This window comes from Oncorhynchus nerka, linkage group LG13 (genome assembly GCF_034236695.1).
Source record: "Oncorhynchus nerka isolate Pitt River linkage group LG13, Oner_Uvic_2.0, whole genome shotgun sequence".
In the NCBI taxonomy this organism is placed as follows: domain Eukaryota; kingdom Metazoa; phylum Chordata; class Actinopteri; order Salmoniformes; family Salmonidae; genus Oncorhynchus; species Oncorhynchus nerka.
In genome coordinates, this window is record NC_088408.1 from 67,526,280 (window position 1) to 67,550,494 (window position 24,215).

Here is a 24,215-nt window from a genome sequence, read left to right on the forward strand (position 1 = left end):
ACTCCCTCGTGCTCTCCAGCTCCACTAGTGCAGAGCTAGAATGAACCTACCTCTGCACTAGGCTACATTTAATCTCTGCATCTTCCATCCACACCATTTTAGGAATGGCTTTGTGAATGCAAGCACACACACACACAGACTGGACCTATATAGGCTAGTTCTGCCAAGAAGGAGAGTTGGAGCATGACTTCAAACAATGACTTTATTATTCTGGAAATGTACGCGCCAGTCATATCTGTGGAGAAGACAGACAAGACATGTCAAGCCTTCGAAGAGTGTGCCTGGAATTTGTCAACTTTAAATTGATATTTTCTCTAATAGTAGCCAACGTATGACTTGAGGGCATATTTTCAGGAGACAGCTAGAGCTTTGTACTGCCAATTCATAGCGATATGAGAGATTAAATAGATGTTCTATTCCATACAAGTGTGTTGACTTTTAAGGCTACATGGAGTTTTGTTTGAACATGAGGCCTTTTCATTTAGGCCTATTTAATCTGTCCTTACAGCAGCAAGAACTTTACTTAGGCTACTTGAATGCATCATCAGGGCTCTTACAGTGCAACCATTTTACTCGCAGAAGCCCCTTAATATTTTGCTGTGCGACCTGGAATTGAACAATTTTTCATTGTGCTCCTAAATTTGTGTGTGAGCCTGCACCTACACGTGCTTCTTGTTTTAAAAAAATAAATAAAAAAATCTGAGTAAACCCCTGCATCATGCTATAAACCTACGCCTGTTTATAAATCCAGCTCAGTTGGTCTATACCAGTTTAATGGAACTGCTTTCTGTTATTAGTCATCTATCCAATTTGTAAGTCGCTCTGGATAAGAGCGTCTGCTAAATGACTTAAATGTAAATGTAAATGTATTTCACAAAACCTCCTTGACTTCATGTATTTATGATCTGGTCTGTTGATGTTCTCTTACACATAGGCCTATTTCCTGTTCCTATTTGGAAAGCCTGGATTACAAATGACTAACAAACAATCACTGTTCTTAGACATCATCTTCATCTCACACCCAGAATTACACAACTCCACCACAAAGCCAAGCCCTTCAATTCTTACCACTGTGAGAAGGCAGATGAGTGAACTAGTAATGGGCATCAACCCGTCGGTTTGGTAACAGCTTCAGGAGTGTGTTAAGTTAGCCGTGGAGAGCAGAGAGGAGGTGGGCGGCAAGGACTCTCAGACCAGGAATGTGGCACCCTGTCAGGTCTCATAAGGATTTCTCTCTCCGGACCCTCATTACCAAAGGGCCCTGGCCAACGCGATGGCGTCTCGGTCACACACACACACTCTTGATTGACACGCGGTTACGGCAGAGAACAATGACATGTCCTTGTGGTAATCTGCTCATGTTGTAGTTGCTGATTTAAATCATGGTATGAAGCAACTCTCCAGTCATCTATTTTCACACTCAGGAAATGTGAACACACGAAAGGGCTGACTGATCACGTCACAGCATATCATTGCCTTAATCGCCTTCCTAAGAAACCAACACAATTTTCTTCACTGTTACTGGCAGTGTAACATGGCTTGTTGAAATCCAATAAATAACTTCTTACTGCTGGGCCAGCTAGAATTGAGGGCTTGTTTTGGGTGCTAAACCTGACACACGCTCAAACTCTCTTACACTCTCGCCTTTGACATGAAAACAAAGCCATGCGTTTAAGCCATTGAAGGCAACGCCAAACAGAACTTTGTAAAAGTATGGATATTTATATTTACTGGATGTGGACAGATAGGAGCCTAGTGATGCGCAGCTTGAAACGATTCATTCTTTTTGAACAACTTTTTACTGACTCGAGAGTCGTGATTGGTCATTTGAGCTGTTAGTTTGACCTCGTTAAAAGTATCAAATAATCTTATTGGTATTCCAAGCTATCACAAATTAACATCGTTTGAAGCACACTTTTATCATTCTCAGTCACAAATGACAGTTCCAATAAGCCCCCTACACGCACAGAAAAAAGGTACCTACGGTACTAAGGAGAAGGAGACCGTGCTGACCGAGATGCATGCTGGCCATTTGGGAGTGAAGCGCATGATTGCCAAAATCAACCTACGCTTCTGACAGGGAATTGTCAAGGTGGAGGAAAGCTGGGCAATTGAAATAACTCTGTTTATCAAATCACATTCTATTATATATCAGAAATCATGATGATTTCCATGAATGTTATAGAAAGCACACATTCCAATGTCACTTTTTGCTTAAAAAGGTTATGAACCCTGTCTAGCCTGCCAGAAATTTGAGAGGAGGAAGACTGTGTTGAAGTTGAAGCCCATCAAAAGTTGTTCACCGTGGCACATGATCGGTAAGCGTCCCAATTCAAATTGCACCCGGATAAGTTGTTTTGCTTTAGTTGACCACAGCAGAATTCAGTATTATAGAAAGTGTGTGTGTCAGTATCCTTATAAATATAAAATCTGCATACTCTAACACAGATACAGGTAAGAATAAAGTCATCTTCCCTCTAACACTTTAAATGTTAAGGGTGAATCTCATCAGACCCTTCACGAAATCCATGAATGGCAACAGCTGGTGTCTGGCGGCGACTGATCACTTTACCAAGTGGGTGGAGGCAATACCCATTAAGGTCAGTAAAGGAAGACTACGGGCTGAACTCTAAATTCCCTTCTGTAACCCATTCAAATAGATTTTTCGTTCTGTATGGATACCCATCCAGAACGAGACTGGCGAGGCCACCTCCAAGGAAATGATGGACAATTATTTTTACACCCACGGTTCTCCTGAGGTCATCTTGAGTGACCGAGGTCATGACCGCTAGAACAAGGTACGGATGTTATAGGTTATATGCTGTCACCAATGGTTTGTTTAATTTATTTTTGACAATTTGTTTGAGTTTTTCCATGGTACATTATCAGACATATTTCAATAATCTTACATTGTCAATAGATATCACTTTCCTAGCCCCTCCTCCAGGTTTGATGAACTGACCAACCAGGCCCTCAAGACTGCCATGGGCAAGTCCCTTCATTTGTACCAGGAAGGGTGGGAGCTAATTCTCTGCACACAACAGCAGCATCCAGGCCTCCACCGAGTACGGACGGGAGCCGCAGCTGTTGACTGGGGTAAACAATGCAATTGTATATACAATTATAGTGTCTATAGTAGTCTTTCAAATTTTCATTGACTTGGTGTTGTTTGTATATTGCTATTTTTGTATAACGTACTTTCAGATCACTGAAACCCCACCTGATGTGGTGGAAGTTGTCAAACCAGATAAGAACGCCTTCGAGGACCACCTTCAGGCACGGACTGAGAAGATTTTTGAACAGGAAAAAAAATATTGTTCGCTGTTAATGCATTTTTCTGGCCCTCCAAGAGGTATGTAAGAAACGTATTTGGAATATGAAATATACATTTATTTATTCCTGTTATCAATCAAGGTGAGCCTGAACAAGGCGCAGGAGAAACAGGAGACCTACCAGAGCAGAATCAAGAACGGGACCAAGTGCTACGACATCCAGACCAATGACTTGGTTTGGAAGAAGGACGAAAGGAAGGCGAGACCTGGGAAACCTCACTGTTCTTTCGCTCCTAGCTGGGGTCACCATCTGTTAACCTCTCTGCGCACAGAACCCGGTAGCGGGATGAAATTCGACAACATACGGTGATCGCTACATAAATAGTCATATTAAACATTCATGAAAATACAAGTGTCTCACATGTTTCGAAAGCCTAGAATCTTGCTAATCCAACTGCTTTGTCAGATTTAAAAAAGGATTTACTGCGAAAGAATACGATGCGATTATCTGAGGATGTTCATCTGCAGGCATGGATGTGCTATGGCACCTGGCATCAGCAGCATAATATTGTGTAGAGGACTGAGGGTCTTCCAAATATTGAAAGTGTTATTTTGTAAATGTATATATTTTTTCATGTTTTTTCTCATTTTTTGGGGCGGTGTGTTAGAATACCATTTTGGTATTTTGTATATATTTATTGCATTCAAAATGTATAACTTCACCAATTTAGCCACTTGGGTACATTTGGGCTACTTGTGTGGGACACCTGGGTGACTTCATGAGAAATGTCATGTAGCACACTCATTTTGGAAGTTATCATTCTGAAACTTTGCACAAGTACTGTTGCCCTCTTATATTTTTCACTGAAATTGTCCCCATCATCCTATCTGAATGTTTGTTTTATCTTGTTCATTTTAAAGATGATGATACAACAATAAAAAATAAAAAAACGTATGTTTTTTTTTATTGTATTATCTAAACCAGATCTATTGTGTTATATTCTCCTACATTCAATTCACATTTACAAACGTCAGAGTGTTTTCTTTCAAATTTTGAAAAAAAAAAAAAAGTTGGGCATCTCCGGCGCGGCCCACGCTTGGATTGCGTCCTACCTGACAGGTCGCTCCTACCAGGTGGCGTGGCGAGAATCCGTCTCCACACCACGTGCTCTCACCACTGGTGTCCCCCAGGGCTCTGTTCTAGGCCCTCTCCTATTCTCGCTATACACCAAGTCACTTGGCTCTGTCATAACCTCACATGGTCTCTCCTATCATTGCTATGCAGACGACACACAATTAATCTTCTCCTTTCCCCCTTCTGATGATCAGGTGGCGAATCGCATCTCTGCATGTCTGGCAGACATATCAGTGTGGATGACGGATCACCACCTCAAGCTGAACCTCGGCAAGACGGAGCTGCTCTTCCTCCCGGGGAAGGACTGCCCGTTCCATGATCTCGCCATCACGGTTGACAACTCCATTGTGTCCTCCTCCCAGAGCGCTAAGAACCTTGGCGTGATCCTGGACAACACCCTGTCGTTCTCAACTAACATCAAGGCGGTGGCCCGTTCCTGTAGGTTCATGCTCTACAACATCCGCAGAGTACGACCCTGCCTCACACAGGAAGCGGCGCAGGTCCTAATCCAGGCACTCGTCATCTCCCGTCTGGATTACTGCAACTCTCTGTTGGCTGGGCTCCCTGCCTGTGCCATTAAACCCCTACAACTCATCCAGAACGCCGCAGTCCATCTGGTGTTCAACCTTCCCAAGTTCTCTCACGTCACCCCGCTCCTCCGCTCTCTCCACTGGCTTCCAGTTGAAGCTCGCATCCGCTACAAGACCACGGTGCTTGCCTACGGAGCTGTGAGGGGAACGGCACCTCAGTACCTCCAGGCTCTGATCAGGCCCTACACCCAAACAAGGGCACTGCGTTCATCCACCTCTGGCCTGCTCGCCTCCCTACCACTGAGGAAGTACAGTTCCCGCTCAGCCCAGTCAAAACTGTTCGCTGCTCTGGCCCCCCAATGGTGGAACAAACTCCCTCACGACGCCAGGACAGCGGAGTCAATCACCACCTTCCGGAGACACCTGAAACCCCACCTCTTTAAGGAATACCTAGGATAGGATAAAGTAATCCCTCTCACCCCCTTAAAAGATTTAGATGCACTACTGTTCCACTGGATGTCATAAGGTGAATGCACCAATTTGTAAGTCGCTCTGGATAAGAGCGTCTGCTAAATGACTTAAATGTAAATGTAAATGTAAATGGTGCATATCCTTGGTTCTGTGCCTGAGCTACAGGCAGTTAGTTTTGGGTATGTCTTCAGGCAAAATTGAAAAAAGTAGGGGGTAGCTCTAAGATTAAGGTGAATATAAAAATAATAATAATTTTAAAAATTATTTAAGAAAAATCTCTGATAACGATTTTCATTTGCACACAAAATAACCTAGTTTTAGTTTCCCTAACACTGATTTTTCTTATAAAAACGTATAATATGCTGAGCTTGTAAAAATGCTGAGCTGACAAAAACCTCTTCAATTTGACTTTAGGAACATCGACTGTCCGAGCCCCCACAGGAGGTATCCCATCCACCCGATGTCCTCCATTATCAACCACCCTCCAACTTTTTATTACATCATCTACAGCTACTGTTATTGTCATGTCATTATCTGCTAAGAAAGTGTTCTTGCTCTACCATACTGGGCACATAATATGTGAGATACACAGATTAACTAAAAACACGAGCACTGCAAACACTCAAAACAAAGAGAGCAGCAGTGCCTGAACTTTGCAGTCTCCCTCTTCAAGTCCCCCTTCTGAGACTGGCTGCCTGTTGAGAACAAGTCTTGTTTGCATAGCGATGATGAAAAGATAGTAATTTAGGCTGTAATGATCTCAAATTCTAATCATTAGGTCATCACACCGTTGATATAGCACCGTTGATATAGCACCGTTGATATAGCAAAGGACGCTAATAGTTTATCGAATTCCATTGTCTAGAAGAGGGGGATACTTTTTGGCTGGGGGACATTATTTGGCATGACAGGCCCCCAAAAGGCTAGGGGCCAGCATGATGAGTTCAGATTTTTTGTGGCTCCCACCCCATAGCTGCCTATTTACCACCACAAACCAATGCTGGTACTAAGACCGCACTCATACTGGCAGTTCCATCACCTGCAACATCCCAAATCAGCCCCTGCTCACCTCTGACAGGATATGAATCTGCTGTCACCCCAAAGCATATAACCGGCAAACAGGAGGCTGCCATCTAAGTGTCAACATCTACCACACACCCACCCATAACAACAGCCATACTGCGTCAGAGAGAGAGTGGCAGAAACACCTCCCTAAGACAGGCTATCACACCTCTCATTTTGCATCTGACAGAAGATACATATTCACACAAGGATCTCAGCGGTCGCCACAGCTAAGCTCGATCTCAGTAATCCGCTTTCACATTTCAGAATTCAGCAAACATAGCCTACTGCATGGTCATTTTCTCATTTTACTGGCATGTTGAACAATATGCTAAGTCAATGAAGCAATCCAGGACTGTCCTAAATGAATGATCTAATTCGGCTCCATGGAGCGACCAGGATGCTCAACATTCAACATTCTGACAGCACAGACTGGCTATACTTTCTCCTGGCAATGACACACATCAAGGATCCTGTTCCTTTGTTTGATCTTGTTGCCCAAAGATGATGAGAATATTAAAAAGTACCTATGACTATGGAAAATGACTACAACCACTAATACTACAAACAGGACTAATTACATCCCACAAAACTGTTGACAATGTTTGACATATCTGAAAGACAAAGAATTGTGCCAGTGATTGGCTAGCCTGTACCTCCAGATGTGCTTTCCCAGCTGTATCCTGAATGCAGAGCAGAGTTACTTTACTGCCTGTTCCCGCGCCCGCCGTCCATCTCAGACACACGGTGTAGATTACATAAGGCCCTCCAGGCTCCCATGACCATAGCTGGGCCTTCACACTCTGCCTCAACAGCCAACTATGAATCCCAGTAACCATGGCGGTCCAGGCATTCCACAGTAGAAGTGCCGAGACCCATCATAGGGCTGGGCGGCATACCGTATTTTACTATATACCAGTATTGAAGCACAGGCCGGTTTGTGTTTTTACTTTACCTTCTATAACGGTATTTGAATGTTTGGTTTGTTAAATGTGATATGCTGTGTGTAACGTCCATTTTTATTAGGGATGCACAATATATCGGTGAGCATATCGGAATTGGACGATATTAGTTAAAAATGCCAACAATGGTGTCGGCCCGATGTCTAGTTTAACACCGATGTGCAAAACCAATGTCAAAGCTGACGTGCAAACCTATATAACGTAGGTAGATGTAGTGCATACCTATATAACGTAGGTAGATGACGTGCATACCTATATAACGTAGGTAGATGACGTGCATACCTATATAACGTAGGTAGATGACGTGCATACCTATATAACGTAGGTAGATGACGTGCATACCTATATAACGTAGGTAGATGACGTGCATACCTATAACGTAATGACGTCATGAGACAACTCAAAGGCGAAATCCATTAACGCCAAGATAATGGAATTCATTGCCCTTGACAATCAACCGTTCTCTGTCGTGGATGATGTTGGCTTTTGCCGATTGGTCGAGCACCAGTACACACTAACAAGTAGTCACTATTTGTCAGATGTTGCCCTACCGGAGTTACACAGTATTGTTGAAAAACATCCATGAGCTACTTGCTATGGCGTCACTGATATGGGTGTCACTGCTGTTAAACTTACAAAAGTACTCGAGGCTGTGAGTATCCTTCCTGTTTGGCCCTGTCCGGAAGGTGTCCTCGGATGGGGCCACAGTGTCTCCTGACCCCTCCTGTCTCAGCCTCCAGTATTTATGCTGCAGTAGTTTGTGTCGGGGGGCTAGGGTCAGTTTGTTATATCTGGAGTACTTCTCTTGTCCTATTCGGTGTCCTGTGTGAATCTAAGTGTGCGTTCTCTAATTCTCTCCTTCTCTTTCTTTCTCTCTCTCGGAGGACCTGCGCCCTAGGACCATGCCCCAGGACTACCTGACATGATGACTCCTTGCTGTCCCCAGTCCACCTGGCCGTGCTGCTGCTCCAGTTTCAACTGTTCTGCCTTATTATTATTATTCGATGCTGGTCATTTATGAACATTTAAACATTTGGCCTTTCTAGGGAGTTTTTCCTAGCCACCGTGCTTCTATACCTGCATTGCTTGCTGTTTGGGGTTTTAGGCTGGGTTTCTGTACAGCACTTTGAGATATCAGCTGATGTACGAAGGGCTATATAAATACATTTGATTTGATTTGATTTTGATTTGAACAAGCGATTTGGTGTGTCGCCACCATGCTTGATGCTAGGTACAAGGACCGCTACTTCGATGCAGACAAGAAACAGGGTTCACGTGAAATGTTACATACACAGCTTGGACAAGATGGAAATGGACACGGTGACAGTACGCACCGAGGAAGAGGCCACAGACAAACAGAGCTGGAACTTCACTGCTTGACATGTATGATGAAATCCTGGTTGAGAAGGAAATGACTGAACAACAGAACAGCACAGCAAGTGAAAGAAATAGGGTTTGATGATGTTTTACTGGTAATGGGGACATACGTAAATGCCAACAAAATAACTTTTTGGTCAGTGTGGTGTGTGTATGTCTAACCTTTATTTAACCTAGAACAGAGACACACTGATGTATAACAACACTCAGACCAAAATACATTCACCCCGAACTGTCGGAAGATCCCCCCACATACTATATCTACCTCTCAATATAATAAGTCAACTCTCCCTAGGGCAGCGTTTCCAAACTCATATTGTCATATTGACAAAGTTGTTGCTGCGATGGGGAGGGGCATGTCTGTTATTAACAAAAAGATGTCCTGTGTTTCTGATGCTCTGCCACCAGATGTACACGGCAAAAAGCAAGTTTAGCTTTAAAAAAACAGATGTGATGATTTGATGGTGAGAGAAGGCAGAGCTAAAGTAGCCCAGACTTCCTCTCGGATCCATCACAGGCCAGGGAGTATCATTGATCAGACACACATGTTAGGATCTGATGGCCACTTCTCCCACAATGAGAAAGCCCGTTTTGTATGGCCCATTGCTCCAGGTGGGTGGAGAGTGTGCAAAGCTGTCATCAAGGATAAGTGTGGCTACTTTGAAGAATCTCAAATATATTTTGATTTGTTTAACACTTTTTTTGGTTACTACATGATTCCATGTGTTTGTAGAATAATAATGAAGACATCAAAACTATGAACAATGTAGAAAATAGTCAAATAAAGAAAAACGCTGGAATGAGTGTGTGTGCAAACTTTTGACTGGTACTGTATTTCGAAAAGGAGGCAAGGAGAGGATGGAGGAGTTAGCAAAGCCAATTGAGAATCTCCCTGAGAGTTCACCACGTCCAGCCCTCCACAGACACACCCTCCCCATACCTCACATAATATACACAAGCTGAATATACACTGGAAAACAAACATACAGACAGCCTAATCACTCTCAAGCATATTCTCATACTCAAGAGATCCTACACATAAGCATTCAAAAATACACATGCATATAAACTCAAGCTAATCACACAGTTAAAAAATACGCCTAACCCTCTCCCTACCCCAGGGCTCTGAAGTGTGACCAATTTGGTTGCATATGCAATGAAATATTCTTGCGGGCCGTTCTAAAACTATTCGTGGGCCCTTAACCATTTGTTTAACATTTTGTTCAGTCATGTTTGTTACCTTATTAGCTAGCTAGCTAACAACCTGGTAACTTTACCAATATATTATATGCAACAAAAACAAAAATATATATTTACAGGGTTACATATTAGTTTCTAGAGCACAACGTGTGCTTGGGAGGTAGTTAGAATTCATATAGGCTATATTTCAATAGATGTTTAACTTAAAGTGGGGCGCACCAATGCTACCAATTACATGTTTTAAATTTAGAGCCCCACCACCAAACGTAGTCCACACACAAACAATAGTTGTCCTAAAATGCTGCATCACATGCCACAGAGCCATTTCTAATCTCTGTTCATCCTCTCTGTACATTTGATTATGGCTGTCTGTGTGTAGGACGTCTTCAACAAAAAAAGTATACAAAATGTTTCCCAATAAATTAGCCTAGGTGGTCATACTAAATCAAAAAAACAAATGAAAAACAATGAGCCACAACAAACCAGTAGATTTACAGTGAGCGAGGCATGTCTGTGTTAACAAATTGATCATTTCAGATTATACTTTCATCGGATTGATTCAATTGAGGTCTGAATATGTCTTACATTGGAAGAATGTGATGAAGTCTGTGGCTCGGTTCTGAAAACAGGCTTATTAAACACTGAGGGTTTGATTACGTTCACAGAGGATTATGTCTTCAAAACACATCTCTGATACTAACCAGGTTTCCATCCAACCGTTTTATATGAGTAAAGTACATGTCGGATAAAAACAGGCTTGATGAAAACAGCAAATTTGTCAGCAACGTTTCCAAAAACAAAAAACGCTAGACAAAGTGGGATCTTTTTGTGTCTGTAACATGAATTATGCAAGAAATGGCTGTGGAAACACTTATGAGCAACTATTGATATAATCACCATATAGAAGTACACTTGGAGTCACGCGATATGTTTGTTGTCCTCCAACTACTACCTGGGAAAGCATGCGGTTTATTGGGCTACAGATGAAATAAACGATGAACTTCACAGGGTGGTGAAAGTGCACGGTGATGAGCTTTATGCTCTTTTCCAATAAAGATCCAGGGTCTTATTCTGGTGACATGATGATGGATGCAGTTTGCCAAATAAAAATAATCTCACTATTTTGTCCATAACAATCTGATTTAGGCTTTACCCACACTATCTGTGCAGGTACCTGGACCTGAGTGGGCACAATCACGATATAAAACAACATTTTACGTGACAAAAACCATAGAAATGTGATGGAAATCCATTTCCCTTTTTATTCAGTACATGGGAATTTAACTGCAAAAGTTATTTATGTGCCCCATGTCATCATGCACAACGACGAGACGGCCTACAGGGAGGAGGTGAGGGCCCTCGGAGTGTGGTGTCAGGAAAATAACCTCACACTCAACGTCAACAAAACTAAGGAGATGATTGTGGACTTCAGGAAACAGCAGAGGGAACACCCCCCTATCCACATCGATGGAACAGTAGTGGAGAGGGTAGTAAGTTTTAAGTTCCTCGGCATACACATCACAGACAAACTGAATTGGTCCACTCACACAGACAGCATCGTGAAGAAGGCGCAGCAGCGCCTCTTCAACCTCAGGAGGCTGAAGACATTCGGCTTGTCACCAAAAGCACTCACAAACGTCTACAGATGCACAATCGAGAGCATCCTGGCGGGCTGTATCACCGCCTGGTACGGCAACTGCTCCGCCCACAACCGTAAGGCTCTCCAGAGGGTAGTGAGGTCTGCACAACGCATCACCGGGGGCAAACTACCTGCCCTCCAGGACACCTACACCACCCGATGTTACAGGAAGGCCATAAAGATCATCAAGGACATCAACCACCCGAGCCACTGCCTGTTCACCCCGCTATCATCCAGAAGGCGAGGTCAGTACAGGTGCATCAAAGCTGGGACCGAGAGACTGAAAAACAGCTTCTATCTCAAGGCCATCAGACTGTTAAACAGCCACCACTAACATTGAGTGGCTGCTGCCAACACACTGACACTGACTCAACTCCAGCCACTTTAATAATGGGAATTGATGGGAAATGATGTAAAATATATCACTAGCCACTTTAAACAATGCTACCTAATATAATGTTACATACCCTACATTATTAATCTCATATGCATACGTATATACTGTACTCTATATCATCTACTGCATCCTTACGTAATACATGTATCACTAGCCACTTTAACTATGCCACTTTGTTTACATACTCATCTCATATGTATATACTGCACTCAATACCATCTACTGTATCTTGCCTATGCTGCTCTGTACCATCACTCATTCATATATCCTTATGTACATATTCTTTATCCCCTTACACTGTGTATAAGACAGTAGTTTTGGAATTGTTAGTTAGATTACTTGTTGGTTATTACTGCATTTTCGGAACTAGAAGCGCAAGCATTTCGCTACACTCGCATTAACATCTGCTAACCATGTGTATGTGACAAATAAAATTTGATTTGAACAAGTCAATTTGATGGAAACATCTCTGGTAGGACAATGCGCACATTGTTTTTAATAGATTTTTGAAAATACGCATGAAAATCTGGCCCCCAATTGGATGGAAACCTAGCTTCTGGCCCTAACTTGCATGATATGTCACAGGAACGAATAGGAAACTTGTCGGTCTTAAACAAGGCTTTGAAAGGTTTGTGTGGGGGAAATATCTGCTTTATGACGAGGTGTTATGGTACAGATTGAGGACAGCTCCAACATCAATAACATGGCACATGCAGTAACGGAAACCATGAATTACAAGGCACATGGAGTGGTGGATGTCCATGAACGAAAGCAACAAAGATTACATGGGCCTACCCAGGTGACAGTCAGTTATGAAGAGGCCCAAGTAAATCCATGGGGCTCTAGGCTACACACTGCTGGACTACCTCTGTGTCCCATCGTTTCATATTCACATGTTGAACAAAGCGTTCACACACTGCTAGACTACCTCTGTGTCCCATCGTTTCATATTCACATGTTGAACAAAGCTTTCACACACTCCTCGTCCCCACTGCTTGAGTGGCAGACGTTGACTTGTTAGCATGGCATTACAACAGGAAACGGTGTGGAAAATGAAAAGAGGAGTGATACTACAACCCCATGCTATGTGAGGAAATGGCCTGAGATAGAGGTCTGTTTAGTTGGTCTCTACAATGGGAAAAGGGTTAAATGTGTCTGTCTTCGGGTATTACCACTCAAAAGGAAGCCAACATTTTAGGGTTTGCCGGTTTTACGATTGCGTCGCCAATCAACGATGTTTGACAGCCAACGTCGATAGAGACAACATCGTGTTATTTGAATAGCATATTTGAATTTGACTGCAGGGCGACATGCCAAATGTCCTATTCCCCCATTTGCCATAGTCAAATAAATGTCAATGCATATGTCGTAGTTATACTATCAACATAATGCAAGAGAACCATGTAGATTGTGGAAAGAATGGAGAGCACAAAAGCAGATCAAATTGTCAGATACAGGCAGACATGGCTATAATCGTATTGGTAATCGTATCAGTAAATCAGCTGATAGTCGGATCGGATGATACTCAGGCATATTAAAACAGCTTTTTTTCTGATCCCATGTAGATGTTGGCAACATACCTCCCTACACGTTTTCACTGCAGAAAAAGCTGCACATTGATAGCAAACATCCTCGTCATGTGATTTATCATAGTAGCAGGCAGCAGCAATCTAAATGATCAGACCGAATATGCAAGGAAAAATGAACGGGTGAAATTATGAAGCGAGTGGACGGAGAAATACAGGTACACTTCATCCAATCAAATCAGCAGGATCAACGTACCCTTCATCTTCACAGACAGGAAAACTAACCCGTCATGTAGACAACGTAGAACCTTGCACATAACAGACTGACATGAGAAAAATGCATGCTGGCAGTTGAAAATATACAAAAAGAATCATTACAAAAAATAATTGAATCATAATCATGTGCACAAAATTCCCAATATCCATTATAATACTTATTTTGTAAAACTACCCAACAACACCCTAACAGCTATTATAGTAATGAGAGAACAAACAATTGCAAGATAGACTAATGGATTAGGAAGTTAAAACAAACCTGGTACGTTTCTGCTTTACTTGACCAAATTGTAGGCAAAATAAATTGTGTCGTCAGAAAATCCCTCCTTACTTGTTGTGCCAATTTTGAGTGTTAGTGTAGCCTACTTCTCTACTGTAATGAATGAAGTGACCAAGAGGAGAATCCACTTCCCTTATGCAACTGAAGGAAACTTGTTTTGCCATCGATCTGGATTCTATTGTTTACAAAGTGGGATGAGAGCAAGTTGTGACATTTGCCTAATATCTGTAGCCTATCTTTACAAGCATTTCACCATTTAAATAGTTGTCCATTGAGGACCAGCTGAAGACCTCTCCCACCAAACAAAGAGAGCCCTCTGCCCAGTCTGCTCGAATGAAACTCCCCTCCATAAATCCTGCTCTGGCCCTGTTGAGCTCCACACAGTGACAGGCCTAGGATCAGTCTCGCCGCCAGACCCCATTAACCCCTGGGCCAGCCTCAGGAGCAACCCCCATCCACCCTCTAGACCCCTCCACTCTTTGTGTAATGAGTTCCACAACTGTGTCCAAAATATGTTAGAGACAGCTGTATGTGTGTGTGTGTGTGTGTGTGTGTACACTGATCACCATAGCCTTCACTAAGTAATAGGCATTGGAATTGAAGCATTTGTGACTGCAGGTTACTGGATCGGTTGTTGCTCAGTTGATGTAGAAAAAGTATTCCATTTTTTTTTTTTTTACTGCAGAGTAAAGTACAAATACAATTAAGCTAGGTGCAGATATATTTTGTTACCACAGTGACAGACAAACTTTTCAATAACAGCAGACCAGAAAATGAGATTTCAGTAACCTCAAGAGCTTCTTCTAGCAAACCACAAACACTGCTACTGTGGTGTGCTTTGTCTTTGCAGTAACCGGGCAGACTCTCTTCTCACATGTCCGTCGTAACACAAACCAAGGTCTTTCCATTGTGCAAATCTCAGTCAACTGGAAAACAGGTATCTGCACAACATCAGGCCAGGAGCAAAGCGGCTGTGTCCAACTTAATGCCACTTTGATTGTGAGATTCATTAAGAGGCTTCTCTCTGAGCCAGCTGCAGTGGATCATGCCACTCTGTCGGACCGATTGAGTCAACCAGAACATGCGCCTTGCACGGAATCCACCAGGAAACCAGTGAGCAAGAAATGCCAGACAGCTGTTGTTACTCATTCAGTGAGAAAGAAGGATGGGAAGAGGGAATAGGCCTGGGAGGCTGTTTCACTGTGACTGCTTCATATTTCCCTCTGTGTTCTGCATGTCAACTCAAGTGTTTACAAAGGTGTGCCAGGACATACCACCCTCACGCCACTTCTATGACATTATGTTTATGTTGCAATGCGGCCAATCTGGATTGGCATTATAGGGAAAGTCTGCAGGAAAGATACATGCCATATACAGTGGGGCAAAAAAGTATTTAGTCAGCCACCAATTGTACAAATTCTCCCACTTAAAAAGATGAGAGAGGCCTGTCATTTTCATCATAGGTACACTTCAACTATGACAGACAAAATTAGAAAAAAAATCCAGAAAATCACATAGTAGGATTTTTAATACATTTATTTGCAAATTATGGTGGAAAATAAGTATTTGGTCAATAACAAAAGTTTCTCAATACTTTGTTATATACCCTTTGTTGGCAATGACAGAGGTGAAACGTTTTCTGTAAGTCTTCACAAGGTTTTCACACACTGTTGCTGGTATTTTGGCCCATTCCTCCATGCAGATCTCCTCTAGAGGAGTGATGTTTTGGGGCTGTTGCTGGGCAACACGGACTTTCAACTCCCTCCAAAGATTTTCTATGGGGTTGAGATCTGGAGACTGGCTAGGTCACTCCAGGACCTTGAAATGCTTCTTACGAAGCCACTCCTTCGTTGCCCGGGCGGTGTGTTTGGCATCATTGTCATGCTGAAAGACCCAGCCACGTTCATCTTCAATGCCCTTGCTGATGGAAGGAGGTTTTCATTCAAAATCTCACGATACATGGCCCCATTCATTCTTTCCTTTACACGGATCAGTCGACCTGGTCCATTTGCAGAAAAACAACCCCAAAGCATGTTTCCACCCCCATGCTTCACAGTAGGTATGGTGTTCTTTGGATGCAATTCAGCATTCTTTGTCTTCCAAACACAACGAGTTGAGTTTTTACCAAAAAGTTATATTTTGGTTTCATCTGACCGTATGACATTCTCCCAATCTTCTTCTGGATCATCCAAATGCTCTCTAGCAAACTTCAGACGGGTCTGGACATGTACTGTCTTAAGCAAGGGGACATGTCTGGCACTGCAGGATTTGAGTCCCTGGCGGCGTAGTGTGTTACTGATGGTAGGCTTAGTTACTTTGGTCCCAGCTCTCTGCAGGTCATTCACTCGGTCCCCCCGTGTGGTTCTGGGATTTTTGCTCATCGTTCTTGTGATCCTTTTGACCCCACAGGGTGAGATCTTGCGTGGAGCCCCAGATCGAGGGAGATTATCAGTGGTCTTGTATGTCTTCCATTTCCTAATAATTGCTCCCACAGTTGATTTCTTCAAACCAAGCTGCTTGCCTATTACAGATTCAGTCTTCCCAGCCTGGTGCAGGTCTACAATTTTGTTTCTGGTGTCCTTTGACAGCTCTTTGGTCTTGGCCATAGTGGAGTTTGTAGTGTGACTGTTGAGGTTGTGGACAGGTGTATTTTATTCTGATAAGTTCAAACAGGTGCCATTAATACAGGTAACGAGTGGAGGACAGAGGAGACTCTTAAAGAAGAAGTTACAGGTCTGTGAGAGCCAGAAATCTTGCTTGTTTGTAGGTGACCAAATACTTATTTTCCACCATAATTTGCAAATAAATTCATTAAAAATCCTACAATGTGATTTTCATTTTCTCATTTTGTCTGTCATAGTTGAAGTGTACCTATTATGAAAATTACAGGCCTCTCATCTTTTTAAGTGGGAGAATTTGCACAATTGGTGGCTGACTAAATACTTTTTTGCCCCACTGTATATATATATATATATTCCCGAGAATCACAGGTGCAGTCTTTGTGAATGGATCTGAAGAGCAAGCTTAATAACCTTCAGTAATTGCTAATTAGACTGTCTGTTATTCCCAGCAGTGCTTCCAGTGTGGCTCAGAATGAGCAACACTAGGCAGATAATGCTGCTAGGCTCTGAACGAGCTACTCATCATGCAGAAAGGACTCTTATAAGCAAAACACACATGTTTATACATCGTATATAAACCCAGTTACCCACCATTTCCTCAGAACTATAACAGTCACACACACCGAAAGGTTGTAGTCATATAGGCTAGTTAATTACAACAACTAACCTAGGCTAATAGCCTATTCCCCTAAGAGAGCAACAAACCCACTTAACAATTGAGCTCAGTCAAATAAAAATTGAATGGATTCCGTTTCTGGATTTGTAAAGAGCAATAACGGAAAAGGGAAGGGACATCACCTGACTTGAAGGCTACTCATCACAGCTGGCCCCCTGGACTGTGTTCCTCATTGGGCTCCAATGGGCCGCGCCCCTCTTTCCGCATTTATGGTTCCCGGAACTGACACACCCACTAAATTTCAACATGCTGGTCTTGTGGTTCCAAACATCGAAAAGGTACAAAAATCCCCAGTGAACCATTAAATCAAAAGATATGAAATTGCATTTAAAAAACTGATACAGGATACAACACTGCACATACCAGAGTTGACAAACAAACTACTCATCCGGCAGGGTAGACTAGTGGTCCGAGCGTTGGACTAGTAACCGGAAGGTTGCAAGTTCAAACCCCCAAGCTGACATGGTACAAATCTGTCGTTCTGCCCCTGAACAGGCAGTTAACCCACTGTTCCTAGGCTGTCATTGGAAATAAGAATTTGTTCTTAACTGACTTGCCTAGTTAAATAAAGGTAAAATAAATAAAATCCCATACAGCATTGCGGCCTGTATCGTCCAATCACAGAGCAGATACAACTCACGTGATCTGTTAGCGAACACACGATGGCACATAAGGGCTGCAGTCCAGATTCATAAGCTTACTAGGTACATTAATAGTTTCAGGTTGGTTGTTATTAAGCTCAACTTTAAGATTTCCACCAAGGAAGTTGTCTCGCCAATCATCACTCTCCCTTGCTTGGGCAAGGGACACTTGTATCTGCTCTGTGATTGGACAATACAGACCACAAGGCTCATGGCTTGGTGCTCTCTGAAACATTAACTGAAGTTAAAAACACAATTTCTCAACACAGAGGTTGAAACATTCATAACCGATGTGCACTACTTCGTCATAATGATTTTTGCAATCTCTGTAGAAAATAGAACATCTTTGTTGCACAGCAATATCACGATTGCTAATATTTGATATCACCACAGGTTGAGGATTCAGAACACACGTCCGAAACTCCTCAATGCAGCCCTATTCACAGTAACAGCAGAGTGGATCGTCCCAGCCCACACCAGAGGCAGTCAGTCAGTCCCCTCCCAGGCAGCACACAGCTCCAACACATAGCGGTTTGGAAAAGGACCTGTATTGTCTGCCCTGCTGTGACATCATGTAGAACTTACTGTATACTAACCCCCCCTCCCCCCACCTCTCCCTTTCTCCATTGCTTTTCCTCTAAACAATGACTGCTGCTATTTCAGGAATATTTCAAAAGCAGGACGTAAAAGCTCTTGACTTAAGGTACATTCCAGTGGTGTTCTGGTTTAGTTCTTGTGGTGTGACTTAGGGAAATTGACATACCGGTATTCAACATAGGCCTATGCAAACTGAGGAATTGCAAATTTACATCTGAAAAGGTTTCGCACAGTGATCTGAAGATTTCCTCCCCTCTCAAAGTGTACAACAGACTTGTATAGCCTACTAGCTATTCCCTCTCATCTTGTTCCATTACGGGTTTCATAATGCTAGCAACACTGGGACTAGTAGTAAAACTGTCTGCCACGGTCTCCCTCCGGCCTCACACTGAGCACGGGATAATCTCTGCCCCCATTACCCAGTTAGACAAGGGGGGGGGTGGGGGTTGTCACACAAACAGTTATCCCGTCCCCATCCAAACCACTGGACTAACTGAGTCCAGATGACAGGCAGGGTACCGTGACTGCTCTGAGGCTGGACTTAAAGGAGGCTAAACCACCTCTTCTCCCACTACCATGGATTATCAGCCGATTTGGTGATCTCAATCCCTGATTGGAGCAGATGATCCTGTTTAATAGAGGAGTCCGACTGGACTGCACTTCAAGGTGGAATTTCATTCAGACAACATATTCAGACACAGAAATCCTCTCTACAAGATTTAAAGACCAACAACACACATCACTGATCAAGGCTTACAATAAAGAGATTATCCCACCTCCTCAGTTCCTTATCAGTCTTAAGCAGGGAAGCATTCAATAATGCATCAATCACACAAAATAAATAGGCTATTTCAGCTGCTTCATAGATCACTGTTGTGGCTTCATAGGAATAATTTACAGGAAGTGTTTGTAATATGCTTGATGTACGATGATGCATGATATAATCAAATCAGAGGAAACCTTCAAGGCAGATTGTAGCCGTATTGTAGCCAAAACTAACTTAAAGCATAGCTTTTTAACAAAGTAAAATATATAATCTTTGACAAACTGTTCTCTACCCACTCTTGCAGTGAACATCATTTGATATTGGATTGTAAAACAATTTAATCTATGCCATGCATTTTACTCAAAATGCCAATCAGAGCAGCTTGGCCTTGTTCAATAACCACCAGCAGCATTTCATATTATTCAAATATACGCCGAATGGCATTTGGAGCCAATTTCCCTTTTATTATTGTAATTAAACACTTGGCCTGGGCTCTGGCATTTAATACTACAACAGAATTCATGCAATTGACCTTATTAACTATGGTCTGTTCCTCAAAAGGGCCAATACAGAAATAAAGATCTTACCCCAATTTCATGCTCTCTCAAATTATGTTGACAGTGCAATTTCACTCTGTTTATATTCATCAATCAAACTATGGTATTAGGCAAAGCATGATCCAGTCTATCGAGTCAGTCCAATAAGACTTATGTTCAGCAATATTCTTGATATGTATAGGTAGCTGCCAAAATAAAGGAAACACCAACATAAAGTATCTTAATAGGGCATTGGGCCGCCACGAGCCACCAGAACAGCTTCAAAGTGCCTTGGCATAGATTCTACGTGTCTGGAACGCTTATCAGAGGGATGCAACACCATTGTTCCACGAGAAATCCATAATTTAGTGTTTTGTTGTTGGAAAACGCTCTCAGGCACCGCTCCAGTCTCCCATAAGTTTTCAATTGGGTTGAGATTTGATGACAGACACAATCACACACCCTTTAAAACCCCCTATGTTCCTTTGAAACCCCTCTTTCAAAGTCACAGATCTCCTCTAGCTATGGTAGCCAAAATAATGAGCAAGTTTACTTTTTTATACATGACCCTAAGCATAACAGGATGTTAATTACTTAACTAGGGAACTACACCTGTGTGGAAGCACCTGCTTTCAACATAATTTGTATTCCTCATGTACTGAAGTGTTTCATTTTTGGGGGACAGTTAACCTACCTGTAGAGCGAACAATGGTAGACTATTTCTAAGAGACTCATATTCATGTAGGCCCCTGATAGACCCCTTATAGTAGACTAACCCTTTTAACTCTAAAATATGAGTTTGCTCAATGAACACATTGTTTCAATTCCTAATTGTAATTCAATAAATGATCCTACAGAGAGCACTGATTGACCTTTTGTCCCCCTTCAAAGCAAGTGTTGTTTTCTGACCATGATCGTAGTTAGTAGTAGTAGGGATTTGTAGGTTGACTGAGGTGAGTCATGTTTTGGGTTAAGTATTCTCCCTACCTCTATCGTTGCATGAAATAAGCCTTTGTTCATTTCTTTATGAATGTATCTGTGCAGTACAACTTTCACTTCTGCCCAACTTTCAGACAGGTCATAGAAAAGTAGGCAAACAAATAATTTGACAGGCAAACATGTTCTATAGGTAGTTACCGACCTACCTTACTTATACATTTCGAATAATATGCCAACAAAACTGTTTGTGTAAAAGCACGCCAAATCGTCGCCGCAGTACGCTTCTAAATTAATTCGGCAGTCAGGACCCCTAACGTCAACAACAACCAACGTGAATCACCGCGCAAGTGTTGATAAACGTATCACAAATCAATGAATCTGGCCATAGGAGTAACTGATTAATTGTTCCCAGTGCCCACTATCTAGGTAGTCAGCCAAATGGATTAAATGCATTACTAAAACACGGGCATTTCAGAAGATGCCTGGTTGGTGACAAACGCTTACTAGCTAGTTAACTACTTTAGGTACCCTGCTAACTATGCTACCTAGCTAATGGTTTGTTTTTTTATGACAAGGTCTAACTAGTCATCAATTGAAATAATCCGAGTTTGCATTAGTTTTCTAGAAAGGTTCGCTATACCATCAAGTATATCAAATTATGTATGCTTGTTAGCGATCGAACATTATTTATATGATACGGTCAACTAGCTAGCTAGTTAGCTGGCTAGTTAGCTGTTAGCTAGCTAACATTGTTTAGCGCGGTGTTAGCTAGCTAACAAATGATAGCTACTGGTTTGTCTAGCTAGCTGGAGCGTGTCAACCTTAGCAGCAGTACGGGTAAAATAGCTAACAAATAAGGTGACCATTTTACCGTATAATTCCAGTCTTTGATGTTGTTCCTAATGTATTAGCTAGTTTCCGCTTTTGGTAGGGGTTTATTTTTTCCAGAAGTAATCCACATGAAAGAAGCGTTTTCGTTCTCAATCGCTCCACTCCTTTCTACTTGCGGCAAATGTCGCGTCTACTCCATAGACTATAAAAAATACTCTCCCCGAGAATGGTGCTGAAACGCCTCTCTTGATTCAGGTCTTTTGATAGGTCGCATGTTCTCGCGCACTCTTGCTCTCTCCTCTCAAACCCTCTCGTTCAATCAGCCAAGTAAGCCTTTGACCTATTTCTTGTGCCTAATATCTTATTTTTTATTATGATTTCTCGTGTGTTTTTGTTCTACCTTATGTTCTTGTTAGTATTACATTGTTATTGATTACTGCATTGTTGGGTTTAGAGATTGCAAGAGAGGCATTTCCCTGTACTTGTGCACTTGACATTAAACAACTAGACACTTGAAACTAGAAAATAAACAAAGAGCACAGATTTTCAATTTAATCTGATGCTGCTATTTTGAAAAGACCAACAGTGTGAAAGAGTCTCACCCTCCGATTAGTTAGACTGACACATAGCTAATAATTTGTAGTAAATTAATTGTATTTATTTTACTAGTAGGCAAGTTAGTTAAGAACAAATTCTTATTTTCAATGACGGCCTAGGAACAGTGAGTTCAGGGGCAGAACGACAGATTTGTACCTTGTCAGCTCAGGGATTTGAACTTGCTCTAACCACTAGGCTACCCTTCCACCCCACCATTGTTGTGGGGCAACCTTTCACTTATCCTATATTGCTTGTAGCCTAGCAAGTCAAAAAAGAAAAATAAGAAAGAGGAGGGTAAACAGAGAAGGTAAACAACCATGGGCAGAGGTGAGCTTTTCCATTTGAGAAATGTAGGCTATGCATTTAGAGATAAATTAAAATATACCCCCCCCCCCCTTTCTCTCTCAATTTCAATTTAAAGGGCTTTATTGGCATGGGAAACATGTTAACATTGCCAAAGCAAGTTAAATAGATAATAAACTAAAGTGAAATTAACAATAAAAAATGTACAGTAAACATTACACTCACAAATGTTCCAAAAGACTCTCTCTCTCTCTCTCAGACACACATTTTTTCAAATATCCATAACCTGTGGAGATTGCATAATGGGCCATTCCTTCTCATGCTGTGGCACTTCAGGACCTCTACATCTGTGCAGTTTGATGCCCAGCGAGGGAACAAGCTGTGAATACAGCGACTAACATTGAAAAATAGTATTTGGGAGATCACAGCATTCCATGCTGTGGGCTTAGCAGATGATGTAGGTGAAGGCCAGTGCCCTGTTAATGGTCTGAAACCATTCACCTCTGGCCCTGCATGAACCCCCACCACTACATAGTCTCCATCTAACATCTAACAGTTAAAAGACACAAGTCAGTTACAATTGAGGGACTTTAAATTTAGATCATTTCTCAGTGAGAGAGTGAGTTTGCCCTCTGAAAATAAATCCCTGAAAATATTATTCACCTCTTAATCCTGGATTCGTTAAAGCCTAATGTAATCTATTTTTCTATTTCCATTCTCAGATGTGAATTATGTCATCCAGTTTAAACAGGCACTGGTGGTTTGGTAACAGTATTCTCTCTAACTAACTAAACGCTACAGTACATCCACCAGTTTTTCACATTTGTGTTTCTTCATCAGAAATGATTGCTTTTGGGTACTTTCATGTGTGTGTAAAATATTACTGGTCTCAGATTTCTTATTAATAGATTATAGATGTATATGAAAATGAGTTTTTTGTTGTTGTGCAAAATTCTATATATCCATTGTTTAGCTGGAATGGAATGTTTGTACCTCAACTGGCTTACCTGGTTAAATAAAGGTGAAATAAAAAATAATAATAATAAAAAATATATATATAATTTGTACTTTTCTTTATAAAAAATTTAGTTATTTGTTACATTTGACTGTTTAAAACCTTGCAGTACTAAAACCTTGCAGTACTACTTATTTATCAGAGAGTGAGGGAGATATATATCATTTTGAGAGAAAAAACATGATTATTTGTTTCTCTTAAATGAAATCATCAAGTGATAGAGTTTAAACAAATACATGTCTGTCATTGAACAACCCCATGACATGATTAGACAGTGACAAAACACACCAATCTCTTTGATAATTTCTTTTAAAAATAAAAGCTAATTTATCAACAATTTGAAAATGGATACATTGTGTTTTGTTAAAATAACTCTTCACTTGTTATTGTAACATTGGGAGCAGCAGGTTTTATCTGACCTAAATGTCAGCTTTCAGCTTTAGCCTGCTGCTCCGTGATGTCAGATGAGATTGTTTTTCTTTCCTGTGTTTTTCTTTCTGCTTTGTGGTTTGGGAGACCCCCTCTAACCACCACCACAAACACCATCTATCTCTCCATCCACCCGT

The 24,215-nt window shown here is 41.8% G+C and overlaps 1 protein-coding gene across 11 annotated transcripts in view; it reads right to left on the reverse strand.

Moving 5' to 3' along the window:
• Positions 1 to 21,956, reverse strand: part of LOC115139960 (nuclear receptor corepressor 2) — a 129,386-nt gene extending 107,430 nt beyond the window's left edge. For all 11 annotated transcript variants that reach the window (XM_065026612.1, XM_065026606.1, XM_065026605.1 and 8 more), the window contains exon 1: positions 21,775 to 21,956. The gene's annotated coding sequence lies outside the window, so the exon portion shown is untranslated. The remainder of the gene's footprint in view (positions 1 to 21,774) is intronic.
• Positions 21,957 to 24,215: the final 2,259 nt, after the last annotated feature.